General features: G+C 41.7%; 1 pseudogene; it reads left to right on the top strand.

Annotated features, from left to right (window-relative positions):
* The first annotated feature begins 9,041 nt into the window (after positions 1-9,041).
* Positions 9,042-12,134, top strand: LOC122079595 (annotated as a pseudogene).
* Positions 12,135-15,584: the final 3,450 nt, after the last annotated feature.

Raw genomic sequence — 15,584 nt, forward strand, 5'->3', positions numbered from 1 at the left:
TTTGATCCCAAAGTGGTGAAATGCTAACCCCGCTCACTCATGATAGGTTCACCAAATCTTACGCTTCTCGCACAGGATCTCACCCGTACCGAGCATGAGTCCTTGTACACTATAGGTAAGTGGGGAGAGGACGTTTGGCCTTGTTTCAAGGCTTGTTTGGCATTCATTTAATTGTATCTAGACTAGCCATGTCATCATGAAAATGCTGTGTAGATTAGTCATCCTCACATTGTTATGCCATGGGTGCTGTGTTTATTTCTAAATGCCAAGTGATGATATACTTATGTGATGAATGTTGACATCATTGTGCATGATGCATTAATAGACTAGATGCCGTAGTCGGCTTGGAAACGAGTGCATTGGTGACCTGTGGTTTGGGACGCGATGGCACTATGCAATCATACTATTGTCATATAGGAGCATGCGGTTTAGGATTATCATCTTCCCATGCTACGACCCTTCCCAACAGTGGTTAAGGTGTTGGGTTACCATTTGGGGGGAAGCAGTGGTCGCGGATGTCTGGTCACTGTGGCGGTTAGATATACACCTGGCTGATCATTAGGACAGTCGGCAACCCCGATGGTATATTCAAGAGGGCCAATTGTACTGCTTTTAAATTACTGGAGTCAGCACCTTTAATTTCTATCATTTATTTTATGTTGAGAGTCGGTGGTCGACATGTTTTACTTTTCCAAATACTCACGGTGGGCCTTCTCTGACAGCCCTATGGGCTTATCATGGGATGGAGTTCGCGGCTCGTACCCGGAGTATACGCGCACTGTGGTTGTAGTAGCACTAAACCAAGGACTTAGTAATGTTGTTTAGGTGGATGTGATTTAAAATGAATTGCATAGCATATAGTGCATATGGTTGTGAATTGTTGTATGGACTGCTGTGTGGTCCTTATTTCCCCTTACTAAGCTAGTGAGCTCATCCCACGTGTGCACCACTTTTAGATGATTTTACAGGTCATAAACCTGATGAGCACGGGGTGGGCCCCATAGTTGAGTTCCCTACAGAGAATTAGTGGGTCCCCAAGGAATTAGAGCACGGCACGGATTGCTCATGCGAGAGCTATGCTGCGGGACCACAGTTTTGATGTCGAGCTGAACTCTACCTCCTGATACCGAGCTGAGCCTTGTTTTGATACCAAGCTGAGCTCTACCTTTTGATACCAAGTTGAGCCCTACTTCTAATACCGAGCTGAGCTGACTCTCTGATTTTTTATGATTCCTTTTGTATACTTGATATGTAAATTGTATTCTTTTTGTGTAAATATCATGCCTACGGGCCCACATGTACTTAACTATGTAATTACAATTTGGGTATCAAGTACAATGGGAATATTTACAGATAAACTAAGTCTTCCGCTGAACTGTTGAACACTTCTTAGTTGTATGTGTGCTGTGGTGGGATACTGTATCAGATGATCCTGGCAGGTTTGGGTTAACCGATGTTAACCCGGTCACTGGCCCGGTTCTGTGTGAACGGGGTGTGACATTACCCCCTATTGGCAAGGGGTTATAGCACTAGGATGTAATTTAACTATATGCAAATCACATGCATCTATAGCAATCCGTAGCATCCAAACATACAACTATGGTCATAAGTATAATACTAACCTTCGAGCCTACGGTATCGGAATCCTCTATCGACCACACCATGCCTCAGACTGTCAATGTTACAATCATTATCACTTAACTATATCACTATACATCCACAAAACCTCGATCACATTAGTCTCGATAAAACTATGCCACATGTGTAATATATATAACTTTGTATACATCCAAAACAAGGATTCCACCACATTACACATGAGCACATGGAAATAAAAGTATAACATTTGTAATCAAATACCCATTCACCTTGATACCCGAATCTGATGTCCTTTCACCTGATTCTCGTCAATTCGTATCCTCATCAAGTATCTTAGGTTTATAATTTTAGCAATTTAATATTTAAAGTCAATTTTATTATTTATTGTCCAATGACAACTTTATTTCGAAGATCTTATTGAATTCCCTCATCAGAATTCAAACTAGCGGTTTAGTCGAGTCATTGATCTTAGACCAATTTCTCTCCCAACCAATTAACCAAATCGGTCAATTTGGTTTTTAGCTTCCATGTGGGTCACTAACCCTACCTACATAGCCATGGATCATCTATTTTCCTAATAGGACCCAGACACAAAGTATCGGTCACCAGACATTCCTTGAGGCAACTTATAGATTTCATAGCCCCTGGCCTGGCTAGGCTGGATTTCCTACACAACTGGGTTCCATACTGACATTCTCTCTCTTCATTCTTTCCTTCCTAAACTATCCACCTTCTTATGCAAATCAAATATGTCAAATGTTGATTATGATGCCCAAGACAGTAGAAACCACATAGCAGCATTAGGGGTTCCTAATAGTATTTTTGGATCCCATCGGTAGGTATGGAGTGTGTCTGCCGGTTGGCCGTAGGCCACCTGTTGAAAATGATCTGTAGAAAAGATAATTTTGCCTCATCTGTGATCAGAATTTGCTGGACCAAATCCTAGGTATCGGGCCTCAATTTTCATAACACAGCCCCCTTATGTGATGTATAATATGGATGAGGTGTCTAATTAACCAATTTTAGTCAATTCTTTTAATCTCTTCAATTGGTCCCGATTAGGTTTTCTAGGGACTAATTGGGATTTCTGTCCAATTGAGCTGACAGAGGTCCATCCCATTAAATTCATCACCAATGCACCTTTAATTAGATTTATTTAAATTATTGGAACCCTTGTCTAGTTCCAATTTGGGTTCACTCACTGGGTAAATGGTCAATTTAGGTCAACTGGGTCCCAATTTTCCACATTTTCCTACCCTAGTGACCCAGCTACATCTTCTGCCCATTCCTTGAAAAAATTAGGGATATATATGGTATTATCCCACTTTAAATTTTAATCTAATTTTCCCAATTGGCAAAAGCCCCTTGGTCTAGGGTTACTGGGACAATTTTATAGCCAATTGTGTCCTAGTCTGGGTCCCATAATTGGGGCTTCAGTTGTAGGGAGCTGAAATCAGGTCCCCAAAGCCAATTCCCCTCTTCCAATTTAATTCTACACTAACCTTATGCTACAAGACGAATTCTACCATCACAATTTTACAGGGCTGGTGAGGAATCTTATCTCTCTCCTAGTCCCTAGGACTTGTAGGTGTAGTAGCAACTATCCAACTCCCATGCATCTTCCTAGTAGAGGTAGCAGCATTGACGGCCATATGGTTCCTTTTGGCAGTAGTTTAGGTGCAGCAATAGTAGTTACCCTTCATGGCAGCTGCACCCTGGCAGCAATAGGAGTAGCCATAGCACGGCAGCAACCTTTCTCCCTTCCTTCTTCTTCTTTTTTCTCCTTCTCTTCTTCTTCTTCTTCCTTCCCTTCTTTCCCTCTTCTCTTTCTGCCTATGGTTCTATAGGGCAGAAAATGACAAGAAGGGGTTGGGGTTCTTATTTATAGCCTCAGCCACCCTTAGGGACTATTTTGCTAGGTCCCTAAATGACCTTATGAGGTTATTCCTCAATAACACTGTGTAGGTCCCACCTCTGAATAAGTAGTAAGGTGGTATACATTCAAGTGTGTGGACCCCTACATTTGAGGTAAATATGGTAGTCTAGGGCCATAGTAGAAGATTCCAAATTCTTCTTGTTGTCAGACCTCCGACAGGTCCAACTGGCTAGCCGATTGTCAGTTGAGTAACCTGCCAGTGACTACTTTTAGTCCATCAGCAACCCAAACCCTTAAGCTTCTAAGTCCACTATGGTTGGAACTTGTTCTACATCTTTCTAGCCATTTCATCCTCCTACTTGGCTAGTGAATCTACCAATTATCGCCTACTATGGTACACGCTGGCCCCTAATAGGACAGCCATTAGTCCCAATGTCAGCTAGGCCCTAATACTGGGAATGTAGCTGCTTCCAATTTCAAGGTGTTACATCCACCCCCAAGGGAATGGGGGTATTAAATGCTAGCCAAGAATCGACACCCCTCATGGTGAGGTGTGAGAATTGAACTGGGTAGGTGCATTTTTTCAACTCCTCAGCACTCAAGTAACGGCATGATTTCATTTAGCAAAAGGTCGTCGCCACCCAAGCACAAGTCCTAGAAAACCCATGAAGCATTAATGACAAAAAATTTAAGATTCAAAAAGGCTTATGTACAAGATTGTTAGCTTTTCCTCATAGTGGAGCCTGTTTGAAAGCTTAAGAAAGAAAGACACCACAGCCCCGTGGAGAGATTGCTCCCAGTGGCTCAGAAACCAATAGCTGGGGTATTGTGCAATTAAAATTGGCTACGGACTACGTCAACCACCAGGATGCATGATCAACTTTAACTAGAAGTTGGCACAATGATGGACTACTACTTTGATCGACCATAAGCAGCTCAGTAGGAGTGGCGGCATTCTATTATGGAAAAAAGTACTCATCAATGATAGTGCGCCACATGGATTTAGGGTGGTCAGAGCAAGTTCAGGGCCAATTAGCCTTGGTACAAGGTAGGTCAATCAAGTTGAGTACGGCCATCTCTTGCTCGAGTTATATTCCTAAGTAATGGCCACCATCTGTGTCACACTCCACCTCCACTAGGTTAAGGTATGTGGCTTGGATACCCTTATCTAGGCAGCCTAAACCAACCAGGATCATAGATGCAGTAATATAATCAACATAACTGCCATCAAAATTGCTACTAAACTCAAAGTACGAATATAAGATTTGTTCACTTACACTACTACTACAGATTCACGTAATGAAAATTACAACATACCAAACTCATTTGAATTAAAACCACAGGGCTTACACAATTTATAAATAGTACATAAAGATAAATTACTGAAAACAAATAAGTGGTGTCCATCAGCATCCCCGTGTCGCATAGACACAAGTCTCATAGCTGCCACTGAAATCCAATCCTGCCTCAGCACTAGTTCCACCATCTAAAAAAGATAATCCACATGGGTGAGCTTGCACAAAGCCTAGTGAGGGGAGGACATGCAAGCAAGCACAGTCATATATAAATGCAACAACCACACCAATGCTCAACCATATTAGATGAATGCAATGTCATGATCCAGATTGTTATCACACAAGCCTATCGACAAAATTAAGTCCAAAATGAGGTATGAGTGCTACTACAACATAAGGGATATCCCTGGTCTCAAAAAAACCCATTGGTCACCTAGTGATATATGCTAGTTGCAAGCCAAGAGCCTACTGGTCCAGGACAATGCATCGGTCACCCCGTAAACACCTAATAAAAAATCCCTCTATAGCCATGGTCCTAGAAATCCCATTGGTCACTTGTGTTATGGTGTAGCCACGGTCTCACAAAATCCATTGATCACCCGTGTTGCATCCACCTCTGAGTACAGTCTGTCGTACAGTGGATATGGTGTCCTAAATGAACATACCACCCTATGGGATTAGCCAGTACCTCACCCCTACTAGAAAGGGGATAGCACCCAAGTTATTCTCCTAGTCTGATGTAGTCTAACAAGCCTAGTCAATAGATTATAAGGTCTGTATAAGGTTTTAGTGCTACTCTAATATAGGTAGTATCCCCGATCACGAAGGTCCATTATCAATCTCGCTACAATACAAGTCAATTGCGAGTTAGGAACATACCGGTCCCTATATGGCAACTCTGGTACTCGATAAGCCCCTATTAATAATCCCCTATATATACCTCAACACCAAATCCAATATCGTGTGAAGGGTATACCACAACACCAAATCCAACATTGCATAAAGGGATTGTCACGATGTTATAGACACCCAATTTTGTCATCCTCCCCCGGCTATGATGACTTATGGATCTTGGATGCGACCCCTCGCTTCCAATCAATAGAGATGACAACTGACTGAGGTAACCATTCTCAGAAGCATTCCAAACTTACCCAAAATTCCCCAAATCCCTGTGCGAGACAAAAGAAGGGTCCAATTATGAAATTTAATATACGAAGGAATTCAGTCCTAGATGACCATACAAATGCATGGTACATGGAAATACAATTCCAATGGTATATGGTACGTCAAAATTGGATCATCGGATCTCCCGCAATCACTCTCGGAAGTCACACCTTGAGTGCCCAAACCCCGCCCATGCAAGCACCCATGCAGTGCCTTGGGTGCCCAAACCCCACCCATGCGAGCACCCATGCCGTGCCTCGAGTGCCCAAACCCCATCCATGTGAGCACCCATGCAGTCCCTTGAGTTCCCAAACCCTGCCCATGCAAGCACCCATGCCGTGCCTCGAGTAGCCAAACCCCGCCCATATGAGCACCCACGCCTTGCCTTGAGTGCCCAAATCCCATCCATGCTGGCCCCATGCCTTGCCTTGAACCCCAACCATGCCCTGTGTATACCTGATCGTGCTCCACGCATACCAAACCACACCCCGGGCACACCCGATTGTGTCCCATGTATACCTGACCAACTCTGCACATACCCGACCAGCCTTGGCACCCATACCCGAACCTCAGCACCCATACCCAAGCCCCCACACCCCTGTTGGAGCCCTAGCACCCCTGTTGTGTCTCTTGCACCCCTGTTGAGCCCCGGCACCCCCATTGGACCTCCTACACCCCTGCTGAAACCTCTAACTCCTCCACCGGTGATCGGAATTCCCCTTTCAATGATCAATTTGGTGAAGGAATTCTATGTTTACCCACCTGTGTACCCTACACAGCCCGACTAATGAACCCTACATCGTAGCCTTCTATTGGTCCAAAAAGGAATCTTGTTCCCTCATTGGTCTATAAAAATTTACCTTTTCCCCCATTGGTCCAAGAAAATTACCTTTCACCCCATTGGTCCAAAATTTCATGCTTTCACCCCATTGGTTAAGGAATTTTCTCTCCTTATTGGTCCAAAAATCTTATAAATACCCCCTCCCTTTGATTTTACACACCAAAAACCACCACAACACAACCCCATAACCCATAGTAGTGAAACTCTGCCCTCTCTCCTTGCCTTTCCCCCCTTGAGGTTTTCCAAGTCTTCGGAGAGATCTTCATAAGTCTTCGAAGTGTTCTTCGAGCCTTTGGGACTCTTCAATCATTTTCCTTCTTTGAGTGAGATTTTGTTTAGGAAAAGTTTCCCCTTAGTCTCCCACACTCTCTTGAGGTTCTTCCAGTCTTCGGAGAGATCTTTGTAAAAGATCCGAAGTGTTCTTCAAATCTTTGAATGTTCTTTGGGCCAACAGAAGCTCTACTGGAGTGCCACTTCGCCAAAATCCAGAAGTAGCCCCTCCCTAGCAGAAGCTCTACCAAATTACCATCTCAACCTAACCCTAGAAAGAGCCTTTTCTAGCCAAAGGTCTGTCAAAATTCAAATCTAAAAGTAAACCATTCCTAGCCGGAACCCTATCCAAATAGTATCACTGTCACCATCTCTTGAGAAAAGAAGTTGGAGGTCAAGACCATCTTCCCCTGAGCTGGGATAATTCACAAGAAAGCTCGTACCAGCATCAACCAGGGGGTCCACCCCTCTTGACCCGAAACAGGGGTCAAGCTTAGGTATATGTAGGTATCATGGACCTCCGTCGGGATCGCGATATGGCACGTAGTGCCTGTACACATGCTAGGGTTCAACCCTAATGAGATGAGATAGTATCCCTTGGTCATCAAATGCTAAGGGGGGATACACGTTATGGCTAAAAGGGAGTCGCCACCAAGAAAGGGTCTAGGACCCATATATGTCTCCCCCAATCAAGGGAGAGAGACTAATGACTCTAATGGATAAGGCTGGTTAGCACCAAGATTCTAGACAACTGTCAAGTGACAGATTGGGAAGGTGTTAGGTACTCAGTCTGCCCGACCGTAAGGCCGATCTCCTTCTGTTTAACCAAAGTTTGTTTGTACCCTACTAACTAGTCCTAAATCTAAGTCACTGAAAACCCTAAACTAAGTATCTAAGCACGACATGTGAAAACCCTAAACCAAGTGTCTAAATTATGCTAGCTAGGTTATGATGCAAATAATGAAATGATTACGCTAATTAAAATTAAAAGCCCTAAATGATTTAGTTGATGTATTATGAGTCTTAGATCAAGCTAATGAAATAAGCCAAAAACTAGGATTAGTTTAACAACTTATGAAACCCTAAATTAAACTAATTCGATTAATTGAGCCTGACCTAGATGGATGATTAATGAATTTATGAAATCCTAAATTGAATTAATTAAAATGATTAATCATAATCCCTAATAATTTGTGAAATAAATTATTGCAATCCTACTTAATCTAATTGGCAAAAAGATTTATAAATTAAATGAGATCTAATTAATTTATAAAAGTGAAATGGATTAATTACATTAAATGAATGCATTTTTACTAATCTACCTAATCTAGTATAGGAGGATTAAACTAAACCTAAGGTTTAATTAAATTAATTATGAAACCTAATTGGACTAATTATGTTTACCTTGAGCTAATCCTAAGATGAGTTAAACATTTTTCAAAACCCTAGTTAAGCTAATGAGAAGAGAATCTTTTAACTAATTAATCTAGTTAATTATCCTACATTAAATAAATAATTAGTTGATTGATTAAAATAAACAGACCACTAGAGGGAAAAAGATTGGTAATTACACAAGTTTAATAAATTGAATTGAATGAAGAAATCAAATGCAGTGATTTAAAAAGCTAAATTAACAAACCACAATTAAATAAACAACACTTGAAATGACTAATTACATTAACTATGTTACTTTAATCAATCTAGATTAGTACTACATTAATGCGAGCGAGGGTTGGAGTACAAAAAATAGGAGATAATAGGAAAACCTAAATCCCCAAACGCACCTAATGCTACGAGACGGTTTGAAGGGGGCCAGCCACGCCATTGCTAACATACTCCCTAGACTACGTCCCATACGTTATTAAGAGGAAAATAACATGAACATCAAACCAAGAATGGATAAAAGAAAAATAAAGAACAAAAGGAGGGGAAGATTCCACATAGAAAACATAAATGAAATAACAGGTTGTGGGTATTACAAATATGAAGTATTTAATCAACAACTTTGCAGCACTACATATAGTCCGATTCCCCTTCCCATGGCCAGAAGATTCATGCCCACATTCTCAAAATTGTATTTTCACCCAACACCAACATTTCCATCAAACTCCTCATTCTCAACATAAAATCTGGTTGTTTATCCTATGCCCGAAAGATATTCGATCAAATGCCCAAACCAACCGTCTCCTCCTTTAATTCAATGATTGCAGCCTACCTCAAACAAGGTCAAGTTGGAGAATCTTTGAATTTGATCCGCAAACTCACTTCCTCTAATAAAAAACCAGATGGGTTCACGTTTTCCTTGATTTTGAAACTGTCTACAACAGCTACGTGTAATGTAATGTTGTCTTGTGATATTGGGAAACAGGTCCATGCCCAAATACTAAAATCTGATGCCCAATTGGATGATGTGCTTGTCACTACTTTGGTTGATACGTATGCGAAGAATGGAAAGGTTGATTATACAAGGAAAGTGTTTGATAAGAGGCTGAAGAAAAATGTAATCTGTTCTACAGCAATGATCAGTGGTTACATGAAACAAGGATCTGTGGCAGATGCAGAAGAAATATTTTAGAGGACAATATTGTAGTTTTCAATGCAATGATTGAAGGCTATAGCAAATTGCTTGAAACCGCCAAGAGATCGTTTGAAGTTTACATTGACATGCAACGAATCAATTTTCTACCAACACTCTCCACTTTTGTCAGTGTGATTGGGGCCTGCTCTATCTTGCCCACTTTTGAGGTCGGTCAACAAATCCAAACATAGTTAATAAAGACTGAGCTCTCCACAGATGTGAAATTGGAACGGGCACTTATAGACATGTACTCAAAATGTGGAAGAACTGAGGAAGCACAGAGAATTTTCAACTATATGCCAGAAAAGAATGTCTTTTCATGGACCTCCATGATTGATGGGTATGGGAGGAATGGAGATCCTATAGAAGCACTTGAGCTCTTCAACAAAATGCAAATAGATTATGAAATTAAACCCAATTATGTTACATTCCTTAGTGCACTCTCAGCTTGTGTACATGCAGGGCTAGTTGCCAAGCAGGGAAGAAAGGAGGAGAAAGGTGCGGCTGCAGGGTCAGTTGCAGCAGTAGGGAAGAAGAAGAGAAAAAGAAGGAGAAGAAGAAGAAGAAGAAGGAGGAGGAGTTGCGGGTTTGGTGGCTGCCGGTTAGTGGTTGCAGTAGTAGGGAAGAAAAAGAGAAGAAGAGAAGAAGAAGGAGAAGGGAAGGAGGAGAGAAGTTGCAGGTTCGGTGGCTATCGGTTAGTGGTTGCAGCAGCAGGGAAAAAGAAAAGAAGAAGAAGAAGAAGAAGAAGAAGAAGAGGAGGAGAACTGCAGTAGCAGGGAAAAAGAAAAGAAGAAGAAGAAGAAGAGGAGGAGAAGTTGCAGGTTCGGTGGAGGAATAGAAGAGGAAGGAGAAGGGAGTGGAGAGGGGCGGCTGGAGAAGAAAGATGGAAGAGAGGAAGAAGAAAAAACAGTGGGATTAGATTAGGGCTGAGATCCTAATCTAAGGGTCTAGATTAAAAGAACAAAAAAATTTTTTTTTAAAAACTAAACCAAATCAAGTCTACTTAAGTAAACATGTTAAAAAAAAACCAATTAAACCTAATTAATCTAAAAGAATCAATTAAACCTAAATACCTTTCATTGGACCGGAATAAATCAATTCACATCTAATAAACCATATTGAGCCACACTAAAACTAATTAAACATAATTAATCTAAATAAATCAATTATTAATGAATTAAAACTAATCTATTAAATTAAACTAATTCTAAATCGCTATTGGAAAAAAAGAAGAAGAAAAAAAATAAATACCTCAAACCCGGCTTTAATCAAGAAACAAGGGGAGATAAACCCTTGTGCTTCAAGCCCAAAATCGAACCGAACCAGACTAGGTCTCTGCTCAAGGAAGGATTACACATTCAAAATTTTATACTTGGAGGGATTCTTTATTTAGAGAGAGAATTAGCAAAAACCTTCATGGGTTTCGGAAGAGAGGAAGGGTTATTCTTATAGCCTTGGAACTTGGGACAATTCTCTCTTATTTCTGATGTGGGACTAAAAAACTAGAGAGAATTGTCCAAAAAGGCTTGCTTTTGGACAAAGGGGTTTGGGCGCCATGTGGCACTTTTGGGTTGCTTGGAATGGAATCTGATACCGAACTTTGGAGTCAACTTTCGGGGGTCATATCTTTTAAACCGTTCGTCAGAATTCGACATGTAATACGTCGTTAGAAAGCTCAGTCCGAGCACTATCCAATGATATGAGACACGGATGTAGTCTCAACCAGGAACCTTTACAAAAATATGCATAAATTAGGGACCCAGATCATATAATAAAAGAGAGAATCGGGCGTCGATTCGCATAGTTCTCGCATCAAAGTGTAATGTCCGACTTGAGGGGACAAACAACAATAATCCACATCATCAAATTCTAATTTTTGAAAACATTTTCTCTTAAAATTTTATAGAAAAAAATGGTCATTTTCTACTCTAAGTTTGAAAATTCTCCAAGTCTAAAATATCCAACATGTAATCCTTCATATTGTCATCATTGCCGGGGGGTGACAAAATTCGGTGTCTATAGATTGCCCTTCTTTGACAGAGAACTATGTAACGGTCGAAAGGCAAAGAAAAGAACACACCGTTTTGTCACCAAGAGCAATGTACTGCCGACATCCGGCTCAAGGATGGCGGAGGTGCAAATGCAAATTCAAAACGAGCGATAAGACCAAAGGTAGGAAATGTCGATCGATAACACATGTGAAATCAGGTAATGTGTCGATGCTACTATGATTGAAAACCTACCATGGTTGGTCAATATAGAGGTAATGCTCAAACTGTGTGATGCCAAAAATTCGAGTTTCTAGCCGCGTGGCTGTCAACCTTGGGATTCTCTGCAGGGGATGATCGTGCTCTGTTGTGATCCTAAGGATTCTCAAAAATTTGGTGTGGATAGTCCTCGTGCAGTGGTGCTCAGCTAGGATCGATAGCGGTGCTCAGTTATGATCCTAAGGATTCTCAAAAATTTGTTGTGGATAGTCCTCGTGCAGCGGTGCTTAGCTGGGATCGATAGCGGTGCTCAGCTATGATCCTAAGGATTCTCAAAAAGTTGGTGTGGATAGTCCTCGTGCAGCGGTGCTCAGCTGGGATCGATAGCGGTGCTCAGCTATGATCCTAAGGATTCTCGATAAATTGGTGTGGATAGTCCTCGCGCAGTGGTGCTCAGATGGGATCGATAGTGCTACTCAACTATGATCCTAAGGATTCTCGAAAAGTTAGTGTGGATAGTCCTCGCACAACGGTGCTCAACTGGGATCGATAGTGGTGCTCAGCTATTATCTTAAGGATTCTCGACAAATTGGTGCAGATAGTCCACCTTGGTAGTCATGCAAAACTATGAACCTTGGGATTGTTTGCAGGGGATGATCATCCTCGCACAGCGGTGCTCAGCTGGGATCAACAACAGTGCTCGGTTGTGATCCTAAAGATTCTCACCGCACAACGGTGCTCAACTGGGATCGATAGTGGTGCTCAGCTATTATCTTAAGGATTCTCGACAAATTGGTGCAGATAGTCCACCTTGGTAGTCATGCAAAACTATGAACCTTGGGATTGTTTGCAGGGGATGATCATCCTCGCACAGCGGTGCTCAGCTGGGATCAACAACAGTGCTCGGTTGTGATCCTAAAGATTCTCACAAAATTGGTGCCAACGATGTGTTTGGTTGTGCACCTATATTGGAATTAGAAAAGGAAAACTTGGGAGATTCTGGATCTCAAATACCTGAATAAGGACATGAAGCTTAGCAAAGTTAGCAACAAACAACTATATTGAATTTAAGAGATCGCAATGGTGTTCGAGATGCCATCACATGCCGAATCCATGAGAGGTCTAGATTCGAAAGCCAAGGGGCTTGGAAAGAGCACCATCATACGAAGTTTAGTGGTTAGTAAAAACACACAAAGCCCATATGTTCATGAAGGAGAATGTTGCTAGTAGATTGATCATCATAAAGGACAAGGTCTTTTCATTGAAAGGAAAAAAATGGTGCCACGGCTACTACAAGTTTTGGAAAGCAGAAACATGGGGAACAACTCCTTAGTAAATGCTGCCCAGACCAAAAGATCTTCAATTTAACAACCTTAACCTAGGCGAGCCAAATTGTTCCATGAGACTACAATGGAATTCACCAACTCTTCTGTTAAAGCCTCTGTGATAGGTGCAGTACTCACATCCCCTAGAGCACCCTGAGGTAAACCGAATTGACGCATGAAGCAAGCCGGTATGTAGAAGGAGGTATGGGATATGCCTAACAACCTGATATAGTCACAACCAGAAGTGTGTAAAATAGGGTTCCGAACTGACCACCAATGGACTTCCCACCTGATGCTTCGCTCCGTGAGGGCTCGCAGTCGCTCAGGCCAATTTGTTGCATCGTGGCAGTTAAAGGTCTGAATTCGCTTGAAATACTGAAATGGTTCCAAATGAGCTATAACCAAAGGTTGGACCAATTGAAGGCGCTCGACTAACCATACCTAGAGGAGGGCGAAGCACCCATTAAAGTCACTAGGGTGAAAATTTCGATGACCTGTCATAATATCATGTCCTCTCAAAGTCTCTGCCAAAATAGTAGGAATAATGTCGCAACCTTGTCTCAACTGCCGGAAGACGTTGATGATAATGGGTAAGCCTCCACACTTGGGGGAATGCAACAGATAATGAGCGATCAAGCAGAAAAGGAAAGCATTCCTTCGATGCACCCTAAAGCTTTCAGTATTTGATCGAAGTGGGGCAAACTCCTAGAAAACATCATAAAGATCACTTGCCATGAATCGCCTCACCTCTTTAGCACTCCAATTGAAAAATTATCGAATTTCTATTGAGCTAATGGGTTGTAGTGTTGGGCGAAAAACATCTCCCCAATGATTGTAAAAAAGACAAGCTTGAAATTCTTCCAGAGTAGGGCAAATTTCCCCAATTCCGAATCGAAAAACATGAAGTTCTTGGATCCAAAAACGAGATGCCTCATGTATCAAAGCACGAAATGGACTGATGCGTCGGAGCTGAAAGAGTGCATAAAGGTGCACTTCTTCAAGGATTTCAGGGTCATCATCCCTCATTGCTACCATCCATCGGCGGAAAGCAACATCAATGATAATAATGGGAGCAACAAAACACAACTCGGATTTCCTGGGTACATCATAAAATGTAAGTTAAGGAAAGGACCAACTTATAGGAAAATATCATGTGACACATCTACCAAAAGTAAACTGATTTTTTTTTTCTTGTCATTTGCAAAAGCTAAGAACCCTTTGAGCCAATTTAGAAAATGTAAGATTGGTCTTTCAGATGACCGCGATCATGTCTGGGCCCAAACCCTAAACTAAAACAAATGTTAAGACACATATACTGAAGGAAACTAACCCGATGGTTCTGCCACAGGTAGAGTAAGGATACCACTTTGGATAGCGACCTCACGAGAGGATCACACTGACTAAAAAAAAAGTTAAACTAAAAGAGGGGCTATTGAAAACTCTTGGGAACCATCGAATAGGAGAACCGTAGATAGAGTCTTCAAGCCAGATCAAGACAATTATTTGCAAGGATGACGAGTTCACGAGAGAAATCACGTCAATCAAAATAGTCATTTTGAAAAAAGGACTAAAGATGAAAACTCTTTGGAATCCACCGAATTCGAGAGACGGGGGAAAGAGTTCTTAGCCGGACTCGATCACCTCCTGATGATAAGAGGACCGAGAACCATTTGTCTGAAAGGGGAAAGGGATAGCTAAAAATGGAAAATTAGGTCCAACCCGCCATGAGGTGTGGCAGAAATTGACCAAGCTCAATTTTGACTTTCAAGCTGCCTACGTATCCTAAAAATTTAGGAATCAGGTCGAGCGTAGTTCATGCCTCAAAGGCAGTTTTCCTTCATTGCATTCCCACTTTTTTTTTTTTTTGAATGCAGAGGCTAAACATAATACTTTTTCAGCTGATCTAAGTTGGTCAGGTACTGCAGTTCTTGACCATCAAGATATACAAGGCGTATTGCCTTCCCCGGGAGGATTTCCTTCACCACAAAAGGGCCACTCCAGTTTAGCCTAAACTTGCCCCTTGGATCATGAATGGGTGCTCTCTACTCCTTTAAAACCAAATCTCCAACTTCCAAGGAACGTGGGTGGAATTTTTTGTGGAAAGCCCTTGCAACTCGCAGTTGATACTTCTTCATGTTGTCCATTGCCTTCATCCTTTTTTCATCAATGAGGTTCAACTCCTCGTACCTTGACTTGAGCCAATCCACTTCTGCAATCTGACTCTCCATGAGAATTCTAAGAGAGGGGACCTCTAGCTCAACCAGGAGGACTGCTTCCATCCCATATACTAAAGAGTACGGAGTTGCCCCACTTGGAGTTCTAATAGAATCCGATAAGCCCATAAGGCATAAGGTAATTTGTCAGCCCAATCATTATTCCTATCAGCCATCTTCTGGAGTATGACCTTCATGTTTTTGATTGCCGCTTCA

Source organism: Macadamia integrifolia, chromosome 1, assembly GCF_013358625.1.
Source record: "Macadamia integrifolia cultivar HAES 741 chromosome 1, SCU_Mint_v3, whole genome shotgun sequence".
Lineage (NCBI taxonomy): Eukaryota > Viridiplantae > Streptophyta > Magnoliopsida > Proteales > Proteaceae > Macadamia > Macadamia integrifolia.